This window comes from Hordeum vulgare, chromosome 3H, assembly GCF_904849725.1.
Source record: "Hordeum vulgare subsp. vulgare chromosome 3H, MorexV3_pseudomolecules_assembly, whole genome shotgun sequence".
Classification (NCBI taxonomy): Eukaryota; Viridiplantae; Streptophyta; class Magnoliopsida; order Poales; family Poaceae; genus Hordeum; species Hordeum vulgare.
In genome coordinates this window covers 582,614,568-582,623,256 of record NC_058520.1, presented here as the reverse complement: position 1 = coordinate 582,623,256, position 8,689 = coordinate 582,614,568, and positions in this window count along the sequence as shown.

The window sequence follows — 8,689 nt, the reverse complement described above, 5'->3', positions numbered from 1 at the left end:
CTATTTTTTAAACCGTCATAAAGTAATGGAAGAAGCATGATTCGAACCATCCATCTTTACGTAATAACACAGCTGGAGTAACCAACTAGGCAACAACACCCCAAATACTACAATTGTTTTTTTATCCTAATAAACAACTTCAGGAACGCACTATTCTCTGTTTTGTTTTCTTTTTCTTTTTCTTTTTTCTTTTTTATTTTGTTGATTTCCTTTTACTTTCTAAATGCGTTAGCTTTTTAAACCTCACACCATTTGTTTTTTTAAATGATGATTTTTTCAAGTTCGTCAATTTTTCTTCAAAATAGGTGATTTTTTTCACAAATTGATGAAGCTTATTTTTCTAAATTCGTGAACTATTCCTCAAATAGGCGAACTTTTCTTGAAAGCTAATATTTTTTTTATAAAGTTGATGATCTGTTATTTTAAAAATTGATGAACTATTACTTAAACCGTAATTCTGTTATTCTAAACCCTAAGTTGCTGGGAAGTTTTTAACAACTTTGGACAATGTGTTCAAATTTTTAAAAATTTCATACATAATTTTAAATTTCAAAATTGTGCACAGATTAAACCGTAAATTTCGTATTCTAAACTATTTTTAAATTTATTGAATAAGTTTCAAAAGAATAATAAATATCAAAAAGGAGAAAATGAAAAAGTTCAAGATATTTAAAAATCACGAATTTTTAAAAAGAAAATAGGGTCAAAAAGAAATACGAAAGAAAAAGAAGCTGACAGGCAAAATTTAAACCAAAATAGTGAAACCGCTGTGGTTTTTATATAAGATAAATATCATACTTGGATTTGTCATATCAACTAACGTGTCCTGTTGGTCGCTGGCGCTTGCATGTTTGCTACAGGTTTGGAGTTTGAAACTTGGTAGGAGCATAATTTCTGAACTTTAGACAAGAAAGTAGGAGCATATTTTTGAACTTTAATAGAAGAAAAGAAAATGGTGTATTTGGCCCGGTCAAGGGTGTATATGTAGTGGATCTATCGTACATACGGAAATTGATGTGAAAGGTCCATATCATCCTTTATACAGTTTGTAAGGCGGGAAGCGGGGCTCGAAAATAACCAATTGATAGATATATGGTCAATACACACATTGATGATATGGTCTCATGCCATGAGGAAATAATTCAAATGATAAAGCTCTTCATGTGGTGCTTGCAAAAATGAACCGGAGCTAGCTACTAGTATGGTCCAATTCAATCACCTTAATCTCTCTTTTTTATATAGCGTCAGTCTAATTTTAATCTTAATTATAATTTATTCCAACCTATGTTGTCTTGTCATGTTCTAACCTTTTTTGAGCAAAAGTCATGTTCTAACTTGAGACTGGAAAACGCTGGAATTGAAGAACCCGGTTGGCCTTCAGTGACAAGTGTTGCTACTAATTAAACACATGTCGTGCCCTAATTAAAGTCTGTTTGTAGTAACCGATCACTTACAAGGTTCTTTTTGGTAGTGAGGACTAATCCAGAGCAATAGATCCAGGAGTTGATTTGTTGCTATTTTGTCGACTAGTATCCACAAAGGCCCGGCCAACGAATGGCATAACACCCAGTTGAGCTTCATTCGTGAGTACATAAAAAGCAAGAATAAACTATTGTTTCATAGGTTTATTTTGTTAGTTTGAAACTCGCGACGCAAATGTCATGACGAATTACCCAACTAAACTCATGACCCGTCACAACTCACAACCCCATTTCCATTTCGCTACACAAGTTTGTAATGACTAACCAACTTTAGTACATCTATCATGAGCTCCCGTTGCATATACTTATATATATGAAAGCCAGCCCGGATAGGATTGCAGAAAAATTCGACAAGCTGGTTATAAATGGGAACTCCAAATAAGACACATAGGAATGCAGCGAGATTAGTCGAGGTGTGTTTGGCAGGGTTTTTGGTACAAATTGAAAATATTAAATATCTTAGCGCACCCGAATCGGTGTGAAAACTACAGTATATATCATACATGCTATCGGGTTTGAGATATGAGAGGAAACTGAAAAGGAGTGAGCACAAATTGGAAAGGAGGGGATGACAACTTAGCTATGAGCAGCAAGTAATCAATCAAGAACGGGAAGATAGGAATGTGTGGGTTATTACATGTTCTAAAATGTAGGAACAAATTCAATCTAGCTTAATTCTATAGTTCATTCCCACCTGCACCGTCTTGTCATGATCTAACTTGCGGTTGGAAACGCGGACTTTGACGCGAGGAAGGCGCAGTTTCATTGGAGCACCCCTTTGGAAAGCCGCCGTGAAAGATAACTATCGTCTGTTAGGCCCTTTTTTTCCTTTCTTCTAATTACATGCTTGATCCATTGATCACCATCCCCTTATTTTTTTTCACCATGTGCTACCTCCTATTTTTAATATATGACAGCCATCGCTGGAACTTTCAAAAAAAAAGTTCTTCTGCAGGAACCTGTACATATGATTGACGACGAATCGCGTGAACCAGCCCTCACGCGCTTCCCGCCGCTCGTCGTCAGAATCGCCCTCCCGATCAGGAAGTATCGTGATTAGTCAAGAAACTAGAAGTTATATTGTCTTGTCTTATACTACAAATTGATCATGTATTCTTACATATATGATCATGAGGATTAAGCAATACAACAATTATTTCGTCGATCTCTCTTTCCCCTTTAACATGGTATGTGCCGCAACTTATTAAACCTAGCCGCCGCCCGTCGCTTTCGCCCGCACGCAGCCCTAGGGCGGTCGGTCTTCATGACCGCTGTCGGGGGCCGCGCCACACGTACCTAGGGTTCGTCCGCCGGTCGTGTTGCCGACTGCCCTAGAGAGTCATTTTCCCAATATCTTGATCCGAGTTTTCTCTTTTCCGACGGTCACTTTGATCGGCATTTTCTTTTGGTTTTCCGATAAAAGATCGGTTTGCGTCGCCCGCCGCCACCGTCGACTATCGCGCCTCTACTCCGATATCGGCGTGGTCCATCTTCTTCACCGGCCCTTCGGCCTCCCGCGATGCGGCGGCCCGGCCCACACGGCCGTCGACCGCGCGTCAACGCTCCCGTTGCCCTGTGCCGGCCCTAGTCGTCCTTCTTTCAACCGGAACTGCTTCATCATCACCCGCCTCCACTATCGCCTCATATGGCCGCGCACCGACTGCCTCAGCCCGGATCCAGGCTCCGACCGCGTCGGGTGCCTTGGGCTGGCTGCCGTCTCCAGCCGCGTTGGCCTCGCCACCTGCCATGGGTCGGCTGCTAGCTACTGGTTGTGTTGGCCTTGCGGGCTGCCTCGCGTCGGCTGCGTCGTCGGCCGCGTCAGGCCGGCTGCCGGCTTTGGATGCGACCTTCATCGGCCGCGTTAGGCTGGCTGCGGTCGGCCGCGTCGTCGGGTCGGGTGCCTCGCTGGCCGCGTTTGTCCGGATGTCGGCTCCGGTTGCGACTGTTGTCACCGGTTTCATCTCAGACGTCGCGACCCCGCCTTCACCGAGCAACGTCCCCGACCTCGTGCACGATCGGATTGGTCACCCGACCGTGTGCGATCCATGTCATATACGTCATGCGATCGATCTGGCCCGTGTGTTGCGCGCGCCTCCGCAGGTCCCGTGAAGATTGTCCCTAGGTTAAGCGCGCCCCTTCACTGATCGAGCAACGGGCAGCCACTGCATCGCCACGTCGGGCTGCAGTGCCGCCGCCTCGTGGTTCTCTCCGCGGTTGCCCCGACCCGCGAGCCGCCGCTACACCGTCCCTTCAGGATGTAGCGTGGCGGCACGCGGTCCCCGCCATCGCCCGAGGCCATCCCATGGCAGCACCGACTCGCACACCACCGTTGCGTCGCCCCTTTAGGCCGTAGCCTCGCGGCTCGCGGTCCACGCTGCCATCTCTGCGTGTCGCCTCTGCGTGGTATGCGTCGCACTGCCTCCCTTGGCGTGGGAACGCCACCGTTCGCGCCAGTCTTCGTCATGTTGTCGGATTCTTCCTCGCCTACTTTGAGCATCGCCGCCGCACTCCTAACCAGCCGCCATGGCCGTCGCTCCTCTTCGGTGACACCGTAGCTCACCCACCCGAGCCACACCACACCCTTTGTTCGGTGCCGTCGTAGCTCGCCCACCCGAGCCGCGGCACCCGTCCACCCCCTTCGCCATCCGTCCAACACTAGCTCATCACCAGCGTCGCCTCGTCGTCGTCCAATCATATTGGACATTGCCAAGGGCATGCGTGATATTCATGAAGAGGGTAGGTTAAAAAGTTCTCATCCCTTAAACCACAAAAATATTGACAACTCCATTGGTAAAGTGGATGGTTTTGGACCGTGCAACAATGAATATGGATCAAATCAAGGTTTTGATTGTGATGAGAGGAACACACACATATCTAGCACGTGAATGGTTGTGTTTCAGATAATTGAAAAAGCTGGATGTCTACAACTTTGGAGTTTGTCATGGAAAAAGTTGGTGGAAGAAAAATGTTGAAAACTCCTAGCCGAGGAGGGTGTTTGGCTCATAAATCTATAAAAAGTGTTGCCAAGGACGCCCAAATAGTATATTCGGAGGCACCGTAGGGGCGGAGGGTTGGTCGATTTGGGGATACCTTGTGGAGAGTTGATGCGATCCTTTCTTCAATAGCTTGTGGCATCACTTCATCATCTATGTGGTTGTCCTGGGGTGGTTAGTTTCTTACGGGCAACACTAGCAGGTATCTACCTTCTGAGGAGCAACACCAGCGAGTAACTACTTAACGAGGGCAATTCTAGTCGATAGCCGATTTTCGGGAGTTATTCTGTAAGCTCTTGGAAGGGAGAACGATGCCTTTCTCCATATAGGGTGCCTTTTCTCCAAGACTGGATGAGGCCACACTGTGTTTCTCAACAGGTCATGCTGCTCTTTCCCGTGTCGCTCCACGTCATGTTGTGCATGTCACATGGGGTCGTGTCGCGCGTTCCAACATCACATCATACCTACAACTGTTGGATGGACATGCGTGCCCTACTCCTCCAGGTTGTGTCCTCCTCCCGACTCTCCTTCACTTCTCCTAAGTGATCGAGTGAGAGCTCAAGACTTTGCCCCTCCCTTTGAAGTGAGTGGAGGCCTTCTATTGGTGGGTCAAAGGTGGAAGGTTGAGGAAATTACACGACATGCCAGCATGTATTTTACAAGTGCACCCTTGCTTTTTTTTCTCTAGCTTTAAGGGTGTGATGGTAATTTAGAAGGGAATATTCTTATGGTCTTTAGCATATTCCTTGAGGTTTTTGCTGGTCTTTCTAACTATCTACAAATACTACCTTCGCCTCCTCCTGCACTCCTCGTGCACGAGATTTGAAGAATGGACTCCAAGGATTATATCTTTTCTCGGGGATTTAGTGGTCTTGTGCTATTCAACCCTGAATTCCGAGAATATCCCATCGCAAAGGATCCTTGACTTCTGGTTAACTCTCGGAGCTTTCGATCCTTAGAATCATATTCTGTGAGCTTCATGCCCCATTCTTGGTATTTAGGACAATTTCCATGCCCTTTTCTATGGGACCCACTAGGCTGTCGTTGAGCCGGGGGTGCTATGGCCGGCATGCCAAATTCTCCATCTTTCGTGGATGGATATTGCGTGTCAAATGGTTAAGCCAGGTGTGAGTGTCTAGAAACACCTAGAAGGTTCTTCAAATGGGATTTGCATGTACTGGGGTAGGGTGCAGACCCTTATACTGCAACAAGAAAAGGCTGAAAATAACCAATTGATAGATATATGATCGATACACACATTGATGATATGGTCTCATCCCATGAGGAAATGATTTAAATGATGAAGCTCTTCATGTGGTGCTTGCAAAAATGAACCAGACCTAGCTTCTATGGTCTAATTCAATCACCTCAATCCCTCTTTTTTGTATACTGTCAGTCTAATTTTAATCATATTTATAATTTATTCCAACCTACGCTGTCTTGTCATGTTCTAATTTTTTTGAGCAAAAGTAATTCTCTAACTTGAGACTGGAAAACGGCGGAATTGAAGAACCCGGTTGGCCTTCAGTGACAAGTGTTGCTACTAAATACATGTCGTGCCATAATTAAAGTTGGTTTGCAGTAACCGACCACTTACAAGGTTCTTTTTGGTAGTGGGGACTAACCCAGTGCAATAGATCCAGGAGTTGATTTGTTGTTATTTTGTCGACTAGTATCCACAAAGGTCTGGCCAACGAATGACTCAACACCCAGTTGAGCTACATTCGTGAGTACATAAAAAGCAAAAATTAACTAGTGTTTTATAGGTTTATTTTGTTAGTTTGATGTATCTTTTACATAAGGTTATCATCGAATAACCAATAGAAACTCGCGGCACAAATGTTATGACGAATTACACAACTAAACTCATGACCCGTCACAGCTCACAACCCCATTTCCATTTCGCTACACAAGTGTGTAATGACCAACCAACTTCAGTACATCCATCATGAGCTCCCGTTGCATATACTTATATATATGAAAGGCAGCCCCGAATAGGATTGCAGTAAAATTAGGCAAGCTGGTTATAAATGGCAACTCCGAATAGGACGCATAGGTAGGAATGCAGCGAAATTAGTCGAGGTGTGTGTTGCAAGGTTTTTGGTACCGAGCGAAAATATCTTAGTTCATCCTGATCGGTGTGGAAACTATGGGCACGTTCGTACTCACTCCGTTCCACGACTCCGCGCTGGAGTGGAATGGCATGCAGTGATAAATCTGGGAGTTGTTAAAATTTGCTTTACGCGCTTTGCTATGCAGAGAGTGTTGGGGAACGTCGCATGAGAAACAATAATTTTCCTACGCGCACGAAGACCTATCATGATGATGTCCATCTACGAGAGGGGATGAGTGATCTACGTACCCTTGTAGATCGTACAGCAGAAGCGTTAGAGAACGCGGTTGATGTAGTGGAACGTCCTCACGTCCCTCGATCCGCCCCGCGAACAATCCCGCGATCAGTCCCACGATCTAGTACCGAACGGACGGCACCTCCGCGTTCAGCACACGTACAGCTCGACGATGATCTCGGCCTTCTTGATCCAGCAAGAGAGACGGAGAGGTAGAAGAGTTCTCCGGCAGCGTGACGGCGCTCCGGAGGTTGGTGATGACCTTGTCTCAGCAGGGCTCCGCCCGAGCTCCGCAGAAACGCGATCTAGAGGAAAAACCGTGGAGGTATGTGGTCGGGCTGCCGTGGAAAAGTCGTCTCAAATCAGCCCTAAAACCTCCGTATATATAGGTGGGAGGGAGGGGGCCTTGCCTTGGGGTCCAAGGACCCTCAAGGGGGTCGGCCGAGCCAAGGGGGAGGACTCTCCCCCCCCCCCCAAACCGAGTTGGACTAGGTTTGGTGGGAGGGAGTCCCCCTCCCTTCCCACCTCCTCCTTTTTTTTCTTTTTTCCTTTGATTTCTTATCCTTGGCGCATAGGGCCCTTTTGGGCTGTCCCACCAGCCCACTAAGGGCTGGTGCGCCACCCTTATGGCCTATGGGCTTCCCCGGGGTGGGTTGCCCCCCCCCCCCCCCCGGTGAACTCCCGGAACCCATTCGTCATTCCCGGTACATTCCCGGTAACTCCAAAAACCTTTCGGTAATCAAATAAGGTCATCCTATATATCAATCTTCGTTTCCGGACCATTCCGGAAACCCTCGTGACGTCCGCGATCTCATCCGGGACTCCGAACAACATTCGGTAACCAACCATATAACTCAAATACGCATAAAACAACGTCGAACCTTAAGTGTGCAGACCCTGCGGGTTCGAGAACTATGTAGACATGACCCGAGAGACTCCTCGGTCAATATCCAATAGCCGGACCTGGATGCCCATATTGGATCCTACATATTCTACGAGGATCTTATCGTTTCAGTGCCAAGGATTCGTATAATCCCGTATGTCATTCCCTTTGTCCTTCGGTATGTTACTTGCCCGAGATTCGATCGTCAGTATCCGCATACCTATTTCAACCTCGTTTACCGGCAAGTCTCTTTACTCGTTCCGTAATACAAGATCCCGCAACTTACACTAAGTTACATTGCTTGCAAGGCTTGTGTGTGATGTTGTATTACCGAGTGGGCCCCGAGATACCTCTCCGTCATACGGAGTGACAAATCCCAGTCTTGATCCATACTAACTCAATTAACACCTTCGGAGATACCTGTAGAGCATCTTTATAGTCACCCAGTTACGTTGCGACGTTTGATACACACAAAGCATTCCTCCGGTGTCAGTGAGTTATATGATCTCATGGTCATAGGAATAAATACTTGACACGCAGAAAACAGTAGCAACAAAATGACACGATCAACATGCTACGTCTATTAGTTTGGGTCTAGTCCATCACGTGATTCTCCCAATGACGTGATCCAGTTATCAAGCAACAACACCTTGTTCATAATCAGAAGACACTGACTATCATCGATCAACTGGCTAGCCAACTAGAGGCATGCTAGGGACGGTGTTTTGTCTATGTATCCACACATGTAAATGAGTCTTCATTCAATACAATTATAGCATGGATAATAAACTATTATCTTGATACAGGAATTATAATAATAACTATATATTTGTTATTGCCTCTAGGGCATAATTCCAACAGTCTCCCACTTGCACTAGAGTCAATAATCTAGCCCTCACATCACCATATGAATTACATTGTAATAAATCTAACACCCATACAGTTCTGGTGTCGATCATGTTTTGGCCGTGGAAGAGGTTTAGT